Genomic DNA, 22,994 nt, shown 5'->3' with positions numbered 1-22,994 from the left:
ATCAAAATGCAAGACCACATGTTCAGACTGCAACCAAGATGGCAAATGAAACATTGTACAGGGTGAGCATCCCTTATCCACAATTCAAAAAATCTGAAATACTCCAAAATCCAGATTTGTCCATTTTATGGTAGTTCAGAGTCCTCAAATTTTGTTTAATTAAAAATATTGTTTATAAAATCATTTTCAAGATATATTTATAATGTGTAAATGAAAGAAAGGAATGCTGTGTTTAGATTTGTATTTCATCTCCAAGATATCTCACTATGTATGTAGGTTTATTCTTTAGTTGAATTTATTTGTAAGTCAGAACATGTACATTTTAAAGTGTAACTCCAGCCAAATCAATCAATCAATCTATCATCTATCTTTGGATAGCATAGAGAAGGGTTAGCACCTCGTGAGGTTTGTTTGGCTGTCTGTGCCCCTCTTCACCTCACCTCACTTCCTTTTCCTGTGATAATTGGATTTTGAAAAATTTGACTTGTTTGGAATTATTATTATTATTATTATTATTATTATTATTATTATTATTATTTTCTGAGGGGCAGATTTCTCAAACTTCCTGTTGTCTCACCCCTATTCTTAACCATGAGTTGTTTGTAAATTGGAAGTTTGTAACTTAGGGGCTGCCTGTATATGCAAATACAGGTTTCAATTTTTTCCCTAAAATCCAAAACACTTTTGATCCCAAGCATTTTGGATAAGGGATGCTCAACCTGTACATTCTTTGATTTGGACTGCCACACTTGAGCTGATCCTTTTATGTGTACTAGTAGCAAGAAACACAGAGACCAGTGCAATCTTCAGCTGGAAACCTAGCCCAACCAAATTGATCACGCCCAACCCTTGACAATAGACTAGACAGCAGAAAGTATTAGTTTGGTAATACAGTACTTTGGATAGGTCCAAGTGGACGACTTCCTCTATCAAGTCTTAGAGTTAAAAGGAGCCCTTCCTTATATCTGTTTCCGTCTCAGGGTGATGGTGATGGACTGTCATCGACTATGTTTTGTGGAATATCTTCAGATAATGCAGTTTGTGATCCAGAATTCCTGCATGGAGATATAGCTGCAAATTTGTCCGAACCCAATGTGCATATATAAAAAGCTCTAAACAAGCTCTAGTCAACAGAAGAATGAATTCAAGCCTTGTGTGCATTGCAATATATAAATATCAAAACATGTTTACAAACAGGCTCCCAACTGGAAATAAAGCAAGCAAAGAAAAGAACTGATTTTATGCAGTAAACACAGAACGGTTAAGAAAACCTGACCGAATCAGACAGAGGTCAGACATAGAAGTGAGAAAAAGAAGGCACTCTCAGAGGAATACTTTATATAGGCATACTTCTTGTTCTGGACCTTCAAGTCAACTCTTGGTTTATGTGACCTCATCAAAAGGTCTTGTTTTGGGGGAAGATTTTTTCAGAGAAAGTTTGCTACTGTCTTTCTCTCTATTTTTTATCCTTCTTGAGCAAATATGATTTTATTTAAAAAAAAATCATACTTCCTTCTCACATTGCCTGGATAGTTTGAAGATGCCATTCTATGGCTAGCACCCGACTATTGCTATCACTTTTCCATTAGTTACTGCCTTGTACATTATCTGTGCAGGCATGGACAAGTGTGAATTAATTCACAAGGCAATAATCTATTACAAGTGACAACCATTTCCCATAACTGTAAGATGTAATAATATCTGATCCCAAAGGTTTGGGGCTCTTCCACACAGCCCTATATTCCAGAATATCAAGGCAGAAAATCCCACAATATCTGCTTTGAACTGGGTTATCTGAGTCCACACTGCCATATATTCCAGTAAATAATTTGGGACTTTATTCAGCTGTGTGAAAGGGGCCTAGGACTGAGAAATTATCACTTCTCCCTTTTCACTATGTGGCAGGGCCAGCTTTTGTTGCATTGCAAGTCCCAGCAGCTCTGGCTTTAATGGTGAAGAGTTCTTAGGGTTCCTGAAGGGCCATAGAATTCTATACAAAAGTTATTCTCTCTTTCTGAAGTGGAACTGAAATTAAAAATGAGGCTTATGTCTAAAATTTTCATGATTTTTTTTAATATATGAAAAACCAGTTCTTTGTTGCATTAAAGTAAAGGTAAAGGTTTACCCTGATGTTAAGTCCAGTCGTGATCGACTCTGGGGGTTGGTGCTCATCTCCATTTCTAAGCTGAAGAGCTGGCATTGTCCATAGACACCTCCAGGTCATGTGGCCAGCATGACTGCATGGAGCGCCGTTACCTTCCCGCCAGAGCGGTACCTATTGATCTACTCACATTTGCATGTTTTCGAACTGCTAGGTTGGCAGGAGCTGGGACTAACAGCGGGCGCTCATTCCGCTCCCGGGATTTGAACCTGGGACCTTTCGGTCCGCAAGTTCAGCAGCTCAGCGCTTTAACACACTGTGCCACCAGGGGCCTTTTTGCTGCATTACACTTAAAATATAACACAGTATGAAGCCATTGTTTTTCCAAGGAACCCTTGATGTTTTCATTTTAATTCTTTTATCAGGTGGAGTCACACATGAATGGACCCGCTTATTGCTTTCTGAAATTTCTAATGCTCTCCTTGAGCTTTTGTTATTCATTTTAACTGTTTACATCATGAAATATATACCTCTTCTGAGACCGTTTCTCATTCTTGTGCAGAACATTTGTATCATTCACAAACTTTCAGATATGGACATTTTCTCTAGAATTGGTTCACATATTCAGTTAGCAGTTGTCGAATTGGATGAAAATGGTGGGAAAGAATCAGTAGTTTTGTTTTAAATCCAATAACCTTATAGCTCTTGAGCAACTAAGGGCCCTTGCTTCCACACATCCCTATATCCCAGAATATCAAGGCAGAAAATCCCACAATATCTGCTTTGAACTGGGTTATCTGAATCCACACTCAGATAATGTGGGATTTTCTGCCTTGATATACTGGGATATAGGGCTGTGTGGAAGGGCCCTGAAGGACTGGTAGAGCAGTTTTCTTTCTAAAGAGATGACTTAGTTTCTACACAATCCCAAGTCCTAAGGCCATGGTGCCTGTGTCTATCTTGCTCAGTAACGTTGCTGACAGTGACACTACTGTTGCCCATCTACAGCCATAGTTATACTGGCTCACAGGATCATGGGCAATATTAGCCAGAGAGATGAAAGTTGATGTCTGCATGAAACCATTTTACATTAAACCCCCGGGAGAAATCATCTGGAGTTTTGGAGTTCGGTATCAAATGTATGCCAATAACACCCAACTCTATTACTCCTTTCCACCCAAAGCCAAAGATGCTATCTCGGCCTTTATCCGGTGCCTGTCATCAGTAATGTTCTGGGTGAAGGCTAACAAGTTGAAATTAAATCCAGGCAAGACAGAGGTACTCCTGGTCAGTCAGAAGGCAGACCAGGTACATGTTACAGCGTGTGTTGGATGGGGTTACACTTCCCCTGAAGACACAGGCTCACAGTTTGGGGGTGATCCTGGACTCATTGCTGACCCTGGAACCCCAGGTGTCAGCAGTGGCCAGGAGCTCCTCCGTACATCCAAAACTTGTGCTCCCGCTGAGCCCGTATCTTGAGACACCAGAGCTGGCTATGGTAGTCCATGCCTCAGTTACATACCATCTGGACTACTGCAACACTTTCCATGTGGGGCTGCCTTTGAAGATAGTTAGGAAACTTCAACTAGTCTGGAGATCGGTAGCCAGGTTACTAACTGGAGCGCCTTATAGGGAGAGAACCACTCCCCTGCTACGGCAGTTCCACTGGGTCCTGGTCTGCTTCCAGGCTAAATAAAAAGTGCTGGCTATTACCTATAAAGCCCTAAACAGTTTGAGTCCAGGCTGTTTAACCAACCACATCTCTACATATACGAGGGCTATCCACAAAGTAGGTTACGTTTTGGATTTTAAAAAGGACAAAGTATAGGAGAAATCATTTACCATATGCAGCTAAAAGACACATCTCAATAATACAATCTCAGGTAATCCGCATTGAAATCTAGGCACGTCTCATATAATTAAATGAGTTTGAAAAGGTCTGCCCCAGTAAATTTGCCACCTCTCTCCTCCGTTTCCAACAATGGGGGCGTGGGTGGCAGCGCAGCGTTTTGGCTACGCTGCAGGAAGGGAGAAGGGGGAAGGGCTGAGGACACAGGCGGGGAATTTACTGGAGCAGTACTTTTCAAACTCATTTATCTATATGAGACGTGCCTACATTTCAATGGGGATTACATGAGATTATAGTATTGGGATGTGTCTTTCAGCTGCATATGGTAAATTATTTCTCCTATACTTTGTCCTTTTTAAAATCCAAAGTGTAGCCTACTTTGTGGATAGCCCTCATACATATAACATGGGCACTGTGGTCAGCGGAGGAAGCCCTCCTCTCGGTCCCATCCCCGTCTCAAGCACGGCTGGTGAGAACAAAAGAAGGGGCCTTCTCCGTGACTGCTCCCCACCTCTGAAACTCCCTCCCTAAAGAATTAAAAATGCCCCCTTCCCTCTTCTCTTTTAAAAAAGCTTTAAAGACCCATTTCTGCAATTTATCTTATGGAGAGGAGGAGGACTAGAACAACTCAATATATCCTTGTCTGGACACTGGAAATGTAATTTGGTGCTGGCTGGCTGTGGTATATCATCATGAAGTTATTTTATAACATCACTCAACATTTTTATACTTTTAATTGCACTTTAACTTAATTAGATCCCTTTGATGTAAATGTGTATGATGAAATGTATGTGTTTTAACTATTTTTTTTAAGTTTTTAAGTTTATATTGATGTTATTTATTTGTTGTTTTGATTTGTTTTGTTGTTCACTTTGGCACTCAATGTTTGCCATTTCTTTCTTGCTTTCTGGAAACCGCCCTGAGTTTCCTCGAGAAGATAGGCCGGGTTACAAATAAAGTATCATTGTCATTATCATTATCATTATCATTATTGTTATCATTATTACATGTATGCTGTCACAGATGAGAAAATTGTACTGCAACAATCCCATTGTTGCTTTTGTTGTTGTTGCTGTTATTGTTGTTGTTGCATTTTTGCTTGCATTACAATATCATTAAATGTGAGCAATTTGCTAGTACTTCATCTGTGGCCAACAGATGTTCAAAAGTGTCAACAACTGTTGTGTTTAACTACTTCTAATCACCAATATTCTTTTGCTAAAACGTTTTCTTTGTATTTTTTATGTTATGATCAGGTCAAAATGTAAGGTTAGATATGAATGGTAAGAATCAGTGCATGGCTGATGTGCATTGCATCTTGCAAACTGAATAAAAAGAGATGACTTTTCAGCCTGGCCAATGGATTTAATATTTGTGTGGGTTGCATCTTTTCCTAAGGCAAAGACAACTTCCTCATCCTTATCACTCATTCATGGCATAAGGTCATTGAGTGGAAGTGCTTGAAATGAGGTGAGCACTTTCAGATAAGACCACTGGAGCAGTACTGGCTCTGACTTAGCTGTAAGCCTAACTTTGAAGAAAATTAACTGTTCAGTGGATTTCTTCCCTCAGTTGCTTGGTTTTGGGTTTTTCTTTTCTTTTCTTAAAAAAAGCCACTTCATAAAAATGGTTCAAGGCTACAATTTTGCTCCAAATACTGGTTAAATCTGAAAGAGAGTTACCATCCAGCCTTGAAGCAATGCAACACTAACCACTATATTAGGAGAAGTACAATGAATCCGGATAGTCCCAGGTTCCATCTCTTTTCTCTCTGGAAAATTACTGCAAGCTAGAACCCAGTGCAAACAGTATGGTGCTACATGCACCAATGTCTGAATTGGTATAGCAATTTTCTGTGTCTCTTATTCTATGAAATAAATAGGTCCTTCAGTCCAGTGATGGAACGAAATAGTCATCTGCACATGACTTCTTAGAGTCTGTTTTTTTTCCTTTCTGACTTCAAAACATCTGACCTCCAATCAGCAATGGAATGGTTAGTAGAGATTACTTCCTAAAAAACACATCTGAAGAGTGAGCTCTCCAGGAGTTGGTTTTAATATGCCCAGTTTCAATATGGGTGTCTTTTACATGAGTTAACTCTTCCCTCCCTAGAAAGTTAATTCTCCCCTCTGCCAGTTTAAGTCAGATAAGCGAGACTTTACTATAATAATAATAATAATAATAATAATAATAATAATAATAATAATAATAAAGAAGAAGAAGAACATGCCCTGACAGAATATGTAAAGCAAAGTGAAGAACCTGCTTTGATTGAAGTCAAAAATCAGAAACTCCTCAAAGCACAGCAGACAAAAAACCAGTACAAGAAAACCACACTACAAACTAGAGCTGACAGCTGGCACAACAAAACATTGCATGGAAAGTTCCTTGACAAAATTGAAGGAAAAGCAGATAAGGAGAAGACCTGGCTCTGGCTCACAAATGGGACCCTGAAGAAGGAGACAGAAGGCCTGATCCTTGCAGCCCAGGAGCAAGCCATCAGGACAAATGCAATTAAGGCCAAGATCGAAAAATCAGCTGATGACCCAAAATGCAGACTGTGCAAAGAAACTGACGAAACCATTGATCATCTCTTCAGCTGCTGTAAGAAAATTGCACAGACAGACTACAAACAGAAGCACAATTATGTGGCCCAAATGATTCATTGGAACTTATGCTTCAAGTACCACCTTCCAGCAGCAAAGAACTGGTGTGATTACAAACCTGCAAAAGTATTGGAAAATGAACATGCAAAGATACTGTGGGACTTCCGAATCCAGACTGACAAAGTTCTGGAACACAACACACATCACAGTTGTGGAAAAGAAAAAGGTTTGGATCATTGATGTTGCCATCCCAGGTGACAGTCGCATTAACGAAAAACAACAGGAAAAACTCAGCCGCTATCAGGACCTCAAGATTGAACTTCAAAGACTCTGGCAGAAACCAGTGCAGGTGGTCCCGGTGGTGATCGGCACACTGGGTGCCGTGCCAAAAGATCTCAGCCGGCATTTGGAAACAATAGACATTGACAAAATTACGATCTGCCAGCTGCAAAAGGCCACCCTGTTGGGATCTGCGCGCATCATCCGAAAATACATCACACAGTCCTAGACACTTGGGAAGTGTTCGACTTGTGATTTTGTGATATGAAGTCCAGCATGTCTATCTTGTTTGCTATGTCATAATAATAATAATAATAATAATAATAATAATAATAATAATAATAATAATAATAATTGCAACCCCAGGGGCCATTAATTAATTCAATTCACTTCTGCCATGCATGCATGAAAAGCACAATCAAAGCACTCCCTGAGCAGTGGGAGAGAAATATGGTTTTGGAAGCAAAGAATGTGGGGTGTGTGTGTGGAAGGATCTGGGTGAAGAGGGAAAGGGTGTGGGCAGTGAGGGAGGTGGGGAAGAAAGTACCTGTGCCCTAGGAGGATGCTGCTACTGCTGCTGTTTCAGCATCTCCAAACTTTAATTTCCCTGTATTTCTCAGCAGGAGGAGGAAGAGGAAGAGGAAAGAGGAGGCAGCAGCTGTGGAGCCCTTCACTATCACTGGTGGAGCCCCAAGGGCTCCGTGGAGTACATTTTGAGAGACCCTGTCTTAGAGTGATGGGCAGAGCACTCCAACATGGATGGAGAATAAAGAATCCATGGTGAATGATGATGATGATGATGATGATGATGATGATGATCCCAATTTATCTCTCCAAAGGGAACTCAAAGCAAATAAACTACCAAATCCAAATCCTACAGTGTGAATATGGAAAGACAAGAGTGGAGGAAAAAATAGGAGATGGTCTCTTCTTTTTTAAAGTTTGGTCCCAGTGGGAAAGAAAATAATTCTGTCTACTCCAGAACCAGCATAAGTGTCCCAAATTCTGGGAAAGCATATGGAGAATCTGATCACAAACAGTGATGATATTGTCTGAGTGGCAGACATGGATATCTTTTTGACATTTTTATGAGTGGGGAAATCTTTTAAAATGTGTAAACATAGACACATTATTGAAAGAATCTTATCACAAAAATGACAGCAAAATATAAATGTTACATATGCACACACACACAACAAAAACTCTTTTGGTGTTGGGTACTTTCAAGATATTTCTAAATTATGGTTACCCTAACAAGATTTGTTCAGAGGGGATTTGCCTTTGACTTCCTTTGAGCTTGAGAGTGTGTTACTTGCCAAGGTCACTTGGTGGGCTTCCATGACTGAGTGATGATCAGAACCCTGGTCCTCAGAGTCATATTCCAGTGCTTCAACCACTACATTGCACTGGCTTTCATATATATTCATATGGTGTTAGGCCATTAAATCTCTTTGCAACCAGTGTCTTTTATTTGCAACTGTCCTCTATGTTTCACAAATTAAAGTCTTAATTTTAGATCTGATAAGTTGGTTTCATTCTTTATCAAGCAGCCTTTGAGATTCCCTTGAAAGCATTCATTTGTCAGAAAATAAGCATAGTTGCATGGTTGACTGAGGATATTACATTCTAACATTTCCAGCTATTATTTTTCAAATGTTCAAAACTGATCAGTTCAGGCACTTCACTTTTAATGATGCATGTAAGTCAGCTATCAGCTTTTGTTCTGTTTGCTTTTCAGAGTCTGGCTGTTGGATTTTTCATGATAAACTTTTGAACAAGCTTACTGTTTTGTTCTTCTCATTCACTGTTATCTAATGGTCTGGTTGTGTGTATCCTCTTACACATTTCTATTTAGATCTTGATATCATTTTCTTCTAAGTATCTTCTGACTGCCCCCCAACAAATAAGTGCACTGCATGGTTATCAGGGAGAGGGCCTTTATGGTGATGGCACTAGAGCTGGAAGCCAATGAGTAAGGAGGCTACAACTGTCACATTTGAAAAGTAACCTAACTAGGTAAAGTTTTCCCCTGACATTAAGAATAGTCGTGTCCGACTCTGAGGGTTGGTGCTCATCTTCATTTCTAAGTTGAAGAGTTGGCATTGTCTGTAGACACCTCCAAGGTCATGTGGCCAGCATGACTGTATGGAGCACTGTTACCTATCTTTCCACTGGAGCACTACCTATTGATCTACTCACATTTACAGGTTTACAAACTGCTAGGTTGGCAGAAGCTGGGGCTAACAGCGGGAGCTCATCCCTTCTCTCGATTTGAACTGCCAACCTTTCGGTCAGCAAGTGGGCTCCAACCTAACTAGTGGTAGCAAATTAGCTTTGATGACTTAATAGATAACTTTGAAAAGTAATTTTGAAGAGCATTTAAAGATATTTTTAGAAATGTATCACACTATTCATTTATCAATTCTAAGCTTTTTTTTTAAAAAAAACGAGTCATTGGAAAGTAGCTAGCAATGCAAATTACTTTTAAAACAGTAATGAGCAACACCAACAGAATCATAGAATAGTAGAGTTGGAAGAGACCTCATGGGCCATCCAGTCCAACCCCCTGCCAAGAAGCAGGAATGTTCTCCTTCCAAAATAAAAGAAGCAGAAAATAGAGAGCATCAAATGGAATCCAAAAGAGAAACAAAAGTCACATCTCAAGTTGCTTAAAAAATCATTCTTTTATTAGTAGAAAAATCTTATGCATTTTGGCCTGGGTTTACTCTTAGTCTTCTACACAGAGCTAGTTAGAATTAAAATTCAGACCTTTCTGAACACGGAATTTTCAAATCATTTATTGTACAAGTGGAAACCATATTTTCAGGCTCTTCTATTAATAAAGCAACCATTTTTCAAACAACCCGAGGCATCTCTTCTATCTTCTGCTACTTTCAAAACACTGTGAACATCTAATTGGAATGAAACCCCTTTTAAATAGGAACTTTCCAAGCTGTTTGTGGCTTCCTTGAATGTGTAATATTTAGAAAAACTTGCTGGTATTATAATCATTCCTTGCCTGGTCTGTTGAAGATTAAAGACATTTTTACTTTACCAAACTTTGTAAAGATGTCTCAGACCTTTTTATTGGGTACAATGGGTGTAAATCTTTTTGTAGACCCAGAGCATCATCCCAATATTGCTCATTTATGGATGGCTTCAACATGCCATTTTCAACACTTTATGTTCATAAGCAACCTCAAGGTCATTACTTTCCGTTTTTAGGATTCCTTATTGGAGTTAAGCTCTTTCTTTTCTCATTGTATTTATGCCAAGAAGCCCAAAAACACTAATTGCAAATAGGATGAGATACAACTACTAGAACAGTATAGTCAAGAGGAGAGTTGCCAGCTGAAATGTGTTTCAGAGCATTTGATAACACCATCTAAAGCAGTGGTTCCCAACCTTTGGACCTCCAGGTGTTTTGGACTTCAACTCCCAGAAATCCCAGCCAGCTTATCAGCTATTAGGTATGGTGGGAGCTGAAGTCTAAAAAACCTGGAGGCCCAAAAGTTGGGAACCACTGATACAAAGCTAAGATAGTCGCCTTCTGAAGGCTCAAGTACTTTCAGTAATGTACCTCTAGATCAGTGGTTCTCAACCTTTTTTTGACCAGGGACTACTTGACCAGAGACCACTTTGACCAGGGACCATTCTCCAACATTAGTACTGAAAGGGTTACAAATTAGTTTTTGGTCAACTTTAGATTCAGTTTGGTTATTTGGGGTGCTGAGATAGGCCACATCAGCTATAGTTTCTGATACAGAATATTTGCCACCCAGTAGTTGCCTTCTGCTCACCGACAGAAAACCATATTTAACTATCTAGAGCTGATGTGGTCTATCCAATGCAATTTTCTAAATCAGCACCCCAAATAACACCAGGAACAGGCCTAAAAATGAAAACACCAAGAATTTTTTTTTGGTTGGGCTGTTATTATCCATGGATTTTGTTAATGCTCGTGTAAAAAAAAGAAAAGAAAAGAAGGGGAAGGGGTTGAAGCTGAAAAAAATACAAAAAGCAGAGCATGAGACCCAAGAAACTGTCCCTAATGACTTTCTCTCACCTTCTCGGCACAGGCGTATGGTCACGAAGAAGGGGGGTGGTCCATGGGGTGTTGCAACGGTGTAGTAATGGTGAGGCCACGGACCATATTTTAGTTCTTGCGGACCATAAGTGGTCCGCGGACAACAGGTTGGGAATCATTGCTCTAGATAAACTACCTGGCTGTAAGCGATTCGACTTTGGGACTCTTGCCTGCCGAGATCTTAATTAACTAAGAGTCAGCTAGTTTTGAGGGGTGTGATTAGCATATGTTTAATTTTGCAGGGAGAGTTCATATTCTTAGAACGCTTTATATTATCGTCTTAGATTTTAAGCTGTTCAAAGAGGTGACATTGTCTTTCAGGTTAAGTATCATGAATAATTGTTCGTATAGCAGCTATGTGGTAAATCAATTGTTCTAACAAAGTCATTTGTAGGAACATTTACAGTGAGTGATTATATTTGAGTAATAAATCCCAAGCTCGGAGTGGCATTTGTTTGTCTCAGTCTGTTGTGTTGGCATGTGGAAAACTCTGTAAGTTATGGATATACAAGGACAAATTCCTTCCCTTGGTACAAACACTCAACATGTATCTGTTGCCAGAATGGGAACTTCTGTAATAGCTAGAAATGTATCAAGCAAATTGTCTTATCTTTTAAATTTTGATATAGAAACACAAGGAGAGTTCTTTCAGAGTAATTGAAAAAAATGACCTGAAGGCAAAATAGTTTCTGGTTGTGTGTTGAATGCCTTTCTGAGAGAATGTTCGCCCATTTGTCCAGATGCTAAAGTATTGTACTCAGCCCTCCATCATCTAAAGTGATCTAGGAAGTAGAATTGTACTCACTGGCTCTACTCTCAGTGCTGGTATACCCACTGGTCATCTGCATATATAGTATAATAGAAATATGAAGAGTCATATGTAGGTAGAACTCTCTCTACGACCAAACATGGTCACAAGGGAGGAATGGATGGAATAAGAATGTATTTAGAGCTCAACAGTAGCTGTCTTATGTGTAGTGAATGCATTGTGAAGCCTGTATATAAAGCAATCGAGTAGAAACTCAAATTCTACAAGGCTTGAAAAATTTGCTTTTTTGATCTACAGTTTCAAGAATCTCTATTCTAACATGTTTATTGGGAGAAACCATCTGAAAAGTAACATTTCCAAGTTTTGAGGGTATTCTCATCCTCTAAAATGAAAAGATCTCCAAAAATTGAGTTGTGAAAAACAAATATTTATGTGTGTGTGCAATATTCTTTTACTCTAGTGCTTTAGGAAAGCTCATAGCATCTTAAAATCACAATAGAACATAAATCCGTAACTCCCTCTCCTGGGAATGGGTAACATGGAGGTATTCAGATGTCTTTGGACTGCAGCTCCAATAATTCCTCGCCATTGGCTGTGTTGTATAGTTCTCATGGAAGCTTGCAGCCCACTAACACCTGGAAGGCCACACACCATCTTAGCCATTTCCAATATTATTACTATCTTGTCACTTACAGGAACTCATAGGTGTTTTACAATATAATTTGATGCATCTCTATTAGTAAGCTTGTTGAGGTTTACTCCTTCCATATAAGTGTGCTGTGAGTTGGCACTGGATCTGGGGCAGGGAGTGGGTCGAGGGACACTCTCTAAACTTTCTTAAAACTTATAAAAGACTTCAAGAAGCTGAAATTTACCATAGACATCAGAACCACTCTCTGGTCCAGTGGTTTCCAACCTTTGGTCCTCCATGTATTTTGGACTTCAACAGTAGTTAGGAATTGTGGGAATGATAGTCCAAAACACCTGGAAGACCAAAGGTTGGGAACCACTACTCTGGTCTATTGAAATACCAAATTAATGCTGTAATGTATTATTTGGTTTTTGAGGCCCGGCAGAGGTCCAAGCTGTCACTATGTTGCCAATCCTCCTCAACCCTGAATAAATTTTGGATTCAATCTTGAATTAAACTATCAAATATATCCAACCTAACTTTGATATTTAACAGAGACTGTGCCTCACTTTAGAGTTTGTATCTTTAGTTCATTAGTAAATGTGCAGTGGAAGAACAAGAGAGAACTAGTGTGATGTGGTTGTTTGACTACCAGAATAGGACTTTGGGAGACCAGGGTTCAAATCCTTGCACAGCCATTCATACTGGGCCACTCACACTTTTTTAGTCTTCAAGGAAGATTATGGAACATATTATCTGCTTAAATCTTGCCAAGAGAACATTGGAAAGATTTAAGAGGGCTGCCATAAGTTGGAGTTGATTTGATGGCACATAACCATGTGAGGAACAGAGCTCACTAGAAGGTGGTTTTCCAGTTTCCTTAGAACAGACTACACTGTTAAAGCAGCAGTGGTGTCAGTTAATACAAAGTCCTTGCTTGCTATTAGAGTGTGTGTCCTGGCATATGTAGGAATGCCATGCAACAAGATACCCGTTCTGCTTTTAAAAAATGCTAATGGAACATTGATAGCCTTCATCAGCATTGATTCCCTCTGGAATCCCCACTTAGGTCCAGGAAGTATCTTATCCCCCAGTACTTTCGCGTCTCTAAAGAGCTGTAAAGCACGATTCCTTTAGCCCTGCATGAATGAGTTCTTTGAACAGTCTGGCGCAATAAAAAATTTAAGTAATAATTTAGACAAGACATAATTAAGTGAACCAGGCTAATAAAACTCTGTTGGAATATTGTCAAGATATAAAAACTTGAATAGCCCCTGAAGTATACTTGTTCACCAATGTCTGCCCATTCAAGAATAGAAGTCCCTGCGCTGACTTACATGCCTGCTGTCAGTCTGTAATTGTTTGGCTAATGGGACATCCATGCTACTGTTGAATATTTTATTAGCATAGGTGTCTTGCTTGTAGCACTTGTCAAAGGCATCATGCATAATATGACTTCTAAGCCCCAGAGTCTCCATTTTTTTTTACAATTTCTTGAACAAAACAGCATTTCCCAAAAGGCTGTTGAAAGGACAAGTGCCCCAATCTGTGGGCTCCATAGTCTGAATGGAGTTTTCAGTATGCAGACCTAATTCCACAGGAAGTAAGGCTTGAACCAATTTAGTGTCCAGAAGCTTCTTCATACATGCACCGAAACCTTGTATTTTCTGTTCACTCAATAGTTTCTTTCCTGCCTTTGTCCTTTATCATTTCCTTTTGGCAGTCAGGATTATTTCTTCCACTGTCATCATTCACAAACCACCCATGTTCTGTACATTGCTGGTGTTATTGTTTAATATATGGGCTTCCTAAAAATGGTGCCATATAGAGGGATCATAGTGTCCCAGGGAATTAGACATGCTCTCTTTCAGGAAGAGACTCTATTCCATTTCTACCCCAAGTCCCTGCCAAAACAAACTCTCAGCATAATTTGGTCTTTTGGCTGATTTTTTTCCTTTTGCCTCCTTAGTGTTTTTTTTTTCTCTCCTAAAGATTTTTCTTTTTGGTACTTCTGCAGATCTTCATTGAAGATAGCAATACCTTCCTCCTGCTTTTGAGTGATTCTGTTTTGTTTGCAGTCCTGTCAACTTGTGTTAGCTGGAGTTGATATAGGAGGAAATTAAAATGAAAATAATAATCAATAACAAAGTACTATTTTATAGTTTCTGACTGGTAATGGGTTTTGCAAAATAGAACTGAGCAAACAAAACCGACAAAGATCCCTGGACTTCACAGAATGGGCCATGACATTAATGTTTGCAGAGGACTGCAATTGTATAGTGTGGCTATATACATGAGTTTGAAAAATGTCAAATGTGCCTTTTTACTGCTTTCTGCCTTGTTATGACTGGATGTCTGTTTATATTATCAGTTTTCATGCCTGGCCCAAGATATTTTGCTATCTGAAACATGGAACGCTTTGAGAAACAAACCCTGGAAACAGCACCAAAAAAGCCCACGATATGGTTCTGATATGTGGATGACACCTTCACTGTTTGGAACAATAGAGAACAACTGAACAAGTTTCTGGACCATATCAACAACATCCACCCAAACATCTAATTTACCATAGAAAAAGAAATTCAAGGAAAACTGCAATTTCTAGATGTCCTAGTCATCTACAAACCAAATCAACAATTGGGCCACACAGTCTACAGAAAACCTACACTCACTCATAGATTCCTACATAAAAAAAATCCAACCATTACCCAGGTCAAAAAAGAAACACAATTAAAGCCCTGATAGATCATGCAAACAGGACCTGTGAACCGCACCCCCTCCAGGGTGAACTAAACCACCTAAACTGGGCTCTGCAGGCTAATGGATATTCTATGACATACATCAGAAGAGCTGCAAGACCAAGAATAGGACACGAGAGTAAAGACAAAGATCCACCTAGAGGTGTGATTAAGAGCTAGCCAATATTATGGATGTATTATTGCTGTATTTTTATTGCCAGGGAAAATGAAAGAAGGAGGATTTTCTTTCTCAAATCTCAAAATAACTCATTTGGCCTTACAAAATATGTATCATTGCTTCAGAGAGAGGGGGCGTCACTTCCTTTTCTGCTTCAGGCAGCAAAATATGCTGTGGTTTGGGCTCAGTTTCAGTGTTGCCAGCAGCTATATGCGATTGCAAAAGCCAGCCAGCCAGCCAGCCAAGCAACCAATTAATCAATCAGTCAATCAAGCAATCAACATCTGTGCCTGCAATTAGAGAATGTGATATGCCGTTTGGGAGGAATTGAAAAACACTGCTTGCCATTCTGTAGAAGAATGTGGAGCTCTGCTTTGACCTGTTTGAAAAAAGGAATTTACAGAGTCTGCATAAATGTTATAGAACTGCTGGACCAACTTCCTGCGTTATAAAAAGAACATGCTTGAATAGTGTATAGTACTCCCACGTATTTTGCCACAGGCCTGGAAATGCATCGTATGCAAGAACTTTTTTTTTGCGGCAGGATATTTGTTGATGGGGAGGAATAGGGGAAATTGTCTTTATATTCAAAAAATGCATCCAGACCAAACACATCTTGCCAACATGCAATGTTGTACCAGTTCTGCATCCAGTCTTAAACACTGCAGCATTCAATTTCTGGTAGAGTGTTGCTTTTGTGGCTTTCCATACTCCTATGCATTCAGCTTCTTATCTGCCACTATTAGGAACAGAAAAATACCCAATCCCACGACTGCTAGTTGCTTTCTAGTTGTAGAATAACATAGAAGGAGAAGAAATATATCTCCTTTTACCATTTACATATGGAAACCTCAGCGGGCTTAATGAGAAGCTAAGCAAGGGCACAAGTGTTGACTTTCCAGGTGATTTTGAATTGTTGCTTCCATAATCTCTCACCATTGGCTCTTCCAGATAGGACTTAGGGAAGTTGTAGCAGCGGAACACATTTGGAAGTCACAGTTGCCTGTGCTTAGTCAAAAGAAGCAGTTGTTCACACAGTGCACTGTTAAATCATGAAATGCTTTTTCTCAAGTTCCATTAATAATAATAATAATAATAATAATAATAATAATAATAATAATAATAATAATAATATATCCTGCTTTTTCTCTCCATAAGGAGACTCAAAGCAGCTAACAATAAAAGAATGACAATACAATTGAAAATATAAAAATATACAAATATTAAAAAGTATTAAACATCATTAGTATTTAAAACAATTCAGATTCAAGGTCATAACCAGCACTGAGTTGTGCCTGGAAACAGACTGGCAGCCAGTGGAGTTGCTGTAACAGTTGATTTGTCCGCTTCCTGTAGCCAGCCCCAGTGAGTAACCTGGCTGCAGCTCTTTGGACCAGCTGAGGTTTCCGAGCACTCTTCAGAGGCAGTCCCATATAAAGCGCATTACAGTAATCCAGATGGGATGTAACTAAGGCATGTACCCCGTGATCAGATCTGGCTTCTTGAGGAACAGACACAGTTGACACTCAAGTTTTAATCAGAGAGAGAGAGAGAGAGAGAAGCAGGGAGGGGAGAGAGAGAAGGGAAGAGAGCAATGCGGAAGGCTTCTACGGGGCCGCATCTCAATGGCATTTTTAAAATGCTAGAAGATCGATGGCCATGCCTCTCCCTCCCTCCCTCTTCCGCTCTGATTGGCTGAGAGGCATGCCAACATGGCTTCTCCTCTCAGAGGGGCTACAGCTACATCCGAAGACATCAGAAACAAACGAAAAAAATGTACTTTTATTATTCAAATTCGTAATATTTGTAAGGCAGTGAGCAGATGGTTCAATATCAATTCAAAAGTAATTATGAAACGAATTTTAAACGAATTTAATGAACTAACAAAAAATTTGCTCAAGCCTAATAGATACCTAGGCCTCCAGGTTCAGTGCTGAGTCCCCAAACTACACTTTTCAGGAGGAGCATAGTTTGCAGCCAGATTGCTCACTGGGTCTGGCTACAGGAAGTGGACAAATCCAGCACAGGCTGAATCCCTTTTCCTTGATCTATCTTCTGACTGACCAGGAGTAGCTCTGCCTTGTCTGGATTAAGTTTCAATTTGTTTGCCCTCATCCAGTTCATTACTGATGACAGACACTGGTTTAGGGCCATGAGAGCTTCCTCGGCATTTGGTGGATAGGAGTAGTAGAGTTGGGTGTCATCTTCATATAGGTGGCACCAAAACTCCGGATGACCTCTCCCAGAGGTTTCATATATATATGTTAATAAGCATGGGGGACAAAATAGAATCCTGAGGAATAGGTCAATGGCCAGGGCTTCAAACAGGACTTCCCCAGAGCCACCTTCTGGGTAAGGACCTCCAAGAAGAACCAGGGCCACTGTATGAGAGTGCCTCCAGTCCCACTCCAGCAAGACGGCCCAGAAGGATACCATATTCAATGGTACTGAAAGCCGGTGAGAGATCCAGGAGAACCAACAGGGACACACTCCCCCTGTCTAGCTCTCTTCGTAGGTCTTCCACCAAGGCTACCAAAGCTGTCTCTGTTCCATAGCCAGGCCTGAAACCAGATTGAAATGGATCTAGATAATCAGTTTCATCCAGAATTCCATGGAGTTGGAAGGCCACCACATGCTCCAAAACCTTACTCAGAAAGGGTAGGTTGAACACTGGCCAATAGTTGTCCATTGTCCAGGTGTTCAGGTATGGCTTTTTAATATAGGTCTCACAACTGCCTCCTTTAGGCAACTTGGAACTTTGCCTTGTTCCAAGGAGGCATTGACCACCACCTTCACCCATGTTTAAATAGAAATTTACTACACTGAAGTGGGATGGTGGCCTCTATCTTTGAAATTCACCAACTGAAGTTTACATTATGATCATTATCTGAGGTGGCTTTAAGCCCACAACAACTTTGTGGATTAGACATGTTTTTCTATCAATGATGCTTCAGTTGAACCTTCACATATAGAGAACATCTCTCCATAAAGATGGCGAACAGAGGAGAGTTGACACCTTCAGACATGGTTGTAAGTTTCATAGAGACATTTATCTGGATGAAGGTTTGGAGGTTGGATCATTCTGCTTCCTCTCACATTCAGTTTTTTAGAAGTTCTATCTGTTGTTAAGATATGTGCAAATTCTTCAACACCAACCTACAAGCCCCATGTGTTTTGGCCAAATTCAGTAGGTGCAGATATTTCTAAGCATGTAAAGGGCTGTGTTTACCTGGTATATATGTATTAAAAAGTAAGAGCCTCTCAGAAATAAGAATGAAAAGAAAGAACTCATTCGTAAAATCCTGGGTCTGGATGAACGAACACCAGTTTTTGCTTCTCTCACATTGTTTTTGAAAATATCACCTTACTTCCTTTCTGAATATGAAGTAAATTGTCAATATTGCTATATTCCTATCAATGAACAGCTAAAAACAATCTTACTCATCTCTGGACTAGCTGCTAATGGAAATAGAATGGTAGGGTAGCACAGAATGGATTGGACTTTGACAGAATGTCCATTCTCATGTTTTCTTTACTACAAATCGGTCTCTTTCAAGGCAGATCAAACGGCATTCATTTTTCTAAATGGTGAGAAATTTCTGCATGAAAGCTGTCCTTTCATCTGCAACCTGTAGTGTTAGAAAAAAGCAATAAAAGAGATGATACTACAAATATTATTGCTGGAAATGGCCTAAACATCGAATACTGCAAGACAAGCCCATCATGTGCTTACTATCACCCACTATTTTTTACATAGCTTCCCTGAGTTTCCCTTTTTAAAAATGATTATTGTTGCTATATGCTTTCAATCATTTCCAAACTTATGATGACCATAGGGTAAACCTATCACAGGGCTATTTGGGAAAGATTTGTTCAAAGTGGATTTGTTCTTGCCTTCTTGTGAGGAGAGATGGTGACTTGTCCAAGGACACCACTGGGTTTCCATGACCAAGCAGGGATTTGAACCCTGGTCTCCAGAATCATAGTTCAATGCTCAAAGCCATGATGCTGATCTTGCACATAAATAATCCACAACAAAATAGGCCTATTCGAGTTAAAAATGATGGATTTTATCTGGGCTTCTGTTAAGATAATAACTCAAATTAGAGGGTAAGAAAACAATAAAAATGTTCAAAGGCATAATAATTAGAGATCCATTGAAATCAGGAAACTGGGACAGCGTGACTGTTTTCACACATCTCAGATTGTACATTAGGGAAAATTTGGAGAAAAATCAAACACTCCTGTTATTACCAGTCTGAATGAAACAAAGTACTGCTTGTACCTATTTCTGCTTGACACTGTTATTTTTAAAAACTTAATCAGAAGAGTGGGAAAGATGTGTTCTCTCTGTGGTTATCAAATATTCATAAAAACAGACAATTATGCCACTTTGGGGGCAACAGGATAGTCATAAAAGCAAACAGCTTTGTCATTTATGGGGCTTTGGGTAATAAACTTTTATGAATTATCTCTATAGGTTGACCCCAAATAAAATTTGCCTATGTTGGTAATAGATGTTTAAGGCCATTTATTGGAACAAATATGGGTTGCAAGCAGGATTAGATTTTAGCATGACTGTCCAACAAAGGAATCCTTGTTTTAATTCCGTTTAGAAATATGCCTGTATAAGAACTGTATTTTTGACACATCTCTGAAATGGATCCTAAGTTTCCTTAAATGGGCATATTCTATCACAAGTTCTTTAGGTGGATCTATATTTGGTTCCTCTGGGGCCATTTGCTAATTCATAAGGTTTTGTAACCCCCCAATGTGTTCTTTGATGACATTCTGAGCAATTTTGCCTGAAATCCATATAGAAAGTCCCCAAACATAAGTTTCTCTATGTTCATTGAAGTCCTTCTCAAAATGGCATTAGGAAGTTACTCAATATCACTTCCAGTTTCCATTTTCAGAGACATTTGGATGAAGATAGGGTATTTGGAAGCATTATTGGGAGTGTGTGTACCTGGATGGGGTCAGAAGAAGGAAAACTGGTCTCAAATACCCTTGCAGTTGCTATTCCTGCCATTAAGAGACCTTGGAATGTGAAAGGTGAGCATGCAGGCACTGCCTTTGTCCCAACTGGATATAGGTCACTGCCAAAACCACCAAAATTGATGACAAGCAGAAATAAAGCAGGAACTGTCAGCTGTTATCCTATTGTGGGCTTAATCATAGATCATAATAAAATTGCAACTTTTCATCACACGCAATCATACAGAGGATATATGTCATGATGGAAGTTTTATCTTCCCCAGGGAGACATCCTATCTGGAGTCTGCCTTTTGAGATCTACTTCCAACCCAGCTGGCTCATGCTCTGATTGGCCAACTGGGAGAAGATGTGATGCAGGAACCAGGCCAGGTGTGTGGACTCCTGGGATACTACTTCAGCACTAGAGCAGATGGAAGATGGCAGCTTGTGAACCCATCATTCTTGTCTATAGTGTGCAGGTGAGTCTAGGACCCATTCTAATTTGTTTATTTTTTTCTGTCTATTTATTTATTTATTTATTTATTTACTTACTTACTATATTTATACCCCGCTCTTCTCAACCCCGACAGGGACTCAGAGCGGCTTACAGATTATGGCAAAATTCAATGCTGCATTATACAACAAAAATAAATAGAACATATCAAATTATAAAACAATTAAAACATATAAATGCAATAAAACAGACTGAAACATAGTTTTAATGGAGCAGATGTTCCGTCAGGGGAGGAATGAGAGACAAAACTGGGGTCGCGTTCACTCGAGAGGGCCCAGGTGAATCAAGAACCATGGCCAGAAGAATCAAATGCTGGAATCTATGTGCTGACCCCACGATGCCGAAATGGAGGCTGGGCAAGATGGCGTCCGACAGCACCAAGTGGCCAGAGTAAGTCCCCATACTGCATGTTTATTCATAGACTCACAATACAGTTTTTTTATTGCGATATTTTTTGTTTGCTTCTCTCATTTATCATTATTATTTTATTGTGGAATACACACACACACACACAAACATATGATCTTGATATTCCACAATACAAAAACAAGTAATTTTCCCCAGTCCCGCCACCTCCCCATTCCCATCCATGAACCCCCCACCCTAGACTTCTCCTTACATAATATGAAGATGCAGGAATACTATTGAATATTTATTCTTCAATATGATCATTTCTTTTGGCCCTTCCAACCTAGGGCAATTGAGGCTTTAATTGCATCTAACATGCAATTAATTATTTTCTCCCATTCTTTAAGTTGCCCATTACCTTTCATTTTTTGAACAAAAAATGTGTTTTGTTCCAATCTATTTTTTATCCCCAATAGCTCTTCCATTTCCTTCTTAATTATATTATAGAATCTTTGAATTTTTTCACATTCCCACCACATGTGGGTGTATGTTCTGGTTTTCCCACACTTATGGCAGCATTGTTTTGGGCAGGTTCTCGTTATATAAGCCAAATTGCACAGGAGTTCTACGCCATTTTGTAAGTATTTTCCATTACATTTCCTTAATCTTTAAATGTTTTATTTTATTAATTGATTTTGACCAATTGTCTATTTCTCTCTTGCTGAAATTTAATTCCTCCTTCCGGACTTCTATCAGGGTATATTTTGTGTTATATTGTTTTGTCAATGATTATTTTGTATACGAATCCCATAATTTCTTTCTCCTTCTTTATTTTCCATTTTATTATTTTATCAAGATCTGTTTCTGGGGTTTCTTTACTCTTTCATTCTGTTAGCCTTTTAGACAATCCTCCCCATAGTAGCCAACTACCATGCCCACACTTATCTTGTATCAGTTTGTTTGTGAGATCCAGGGTTTTTTGTTATTGAGCTTTCCAATCCACTGTAAACTACAGATGTGGATTTTCAGTAAGCGAGAACTCTTGCTGTAGAAACAGAAAGCAACTGCTAGTAGTTAAGCATGTGGGGCAACCCTATGTAGAACAACGGTGATCAAAGTGCATCTTTCCAGGTGTGGTTAGACTGTGGTTTCCATCAGCACAATTGATAGAGGGTTGCTTGGAAGTTGCAATCTGACAACATCCAAAGAACCTCCCTTTGCCCACTCCCCCAATCTTAAAGCTGTGGATAAATGGTATAGGAATATAAAAATTTAATCCTCATTTGGAAATCCATCACCACATCTGCTACATCATGGGCTGTGTAGCCACTCCCACATCTTTTTGCATTGCCAGCCTGCCTCTGTGCCATTTCAGTACTAGGGATGTGACAAATCTAAATCTTAATTGTTGTTTTTTCTGAATGCCTGCTGTATTTTCTTCACATCCTTGTTTTGTATCAACATGAGGGACATTATCCCCCTGAAAATTATGCATATTTATGCATTTTCCTAATAAGGACATTCATTCATGTATTTTGCCTATCATATGTATCCCCCTTGGACCAAACAGTGTTCATTTTGGTTATCCGCATATTAGATTGTGTGTACATAGTTTTGTGTACACATTATTTTCTAAAATGCCCAAGAAGCTCTGCAAAGAATTCTTAAAGTAAGGCAATTTTATTCTCAAAAAAAGTCTAGAGAGGTGTAAGACAGTAGAGTTTAATTAAATGTCTCCCCCTCCTCTGTATATAGTCTTGCTATCTCTTTTCTCTCTTGCTGGATAATGTAGAAATTACTTGTCACTTTCACTTAGAGTGACAAAGTCTTCTATGGCCTTGATGTAGAGGTGAGAGAAAATAAGTTATTTTCAACTTTGTTTCATCTTTCTCTCACAGTTTTAATTATAGTAGTAAT

The sequence above is a fragment of the Anolis carolinensis genome, chromosome 5, assembly GCF_035594765.1.
Source record: "Anolis carolinensis isolate JA03-04 chromosome 5, rAnoCar3.1.pri, whole genome shotgun sequence".
NCBI lineage: Eukaryota > Metazoa > Chordata > Lepidosauria > Squamata > Dactyloidae > Anolis > Anolis carolinensis.
Note: the sequence above shows the minus strand (reverse complement) of the source record.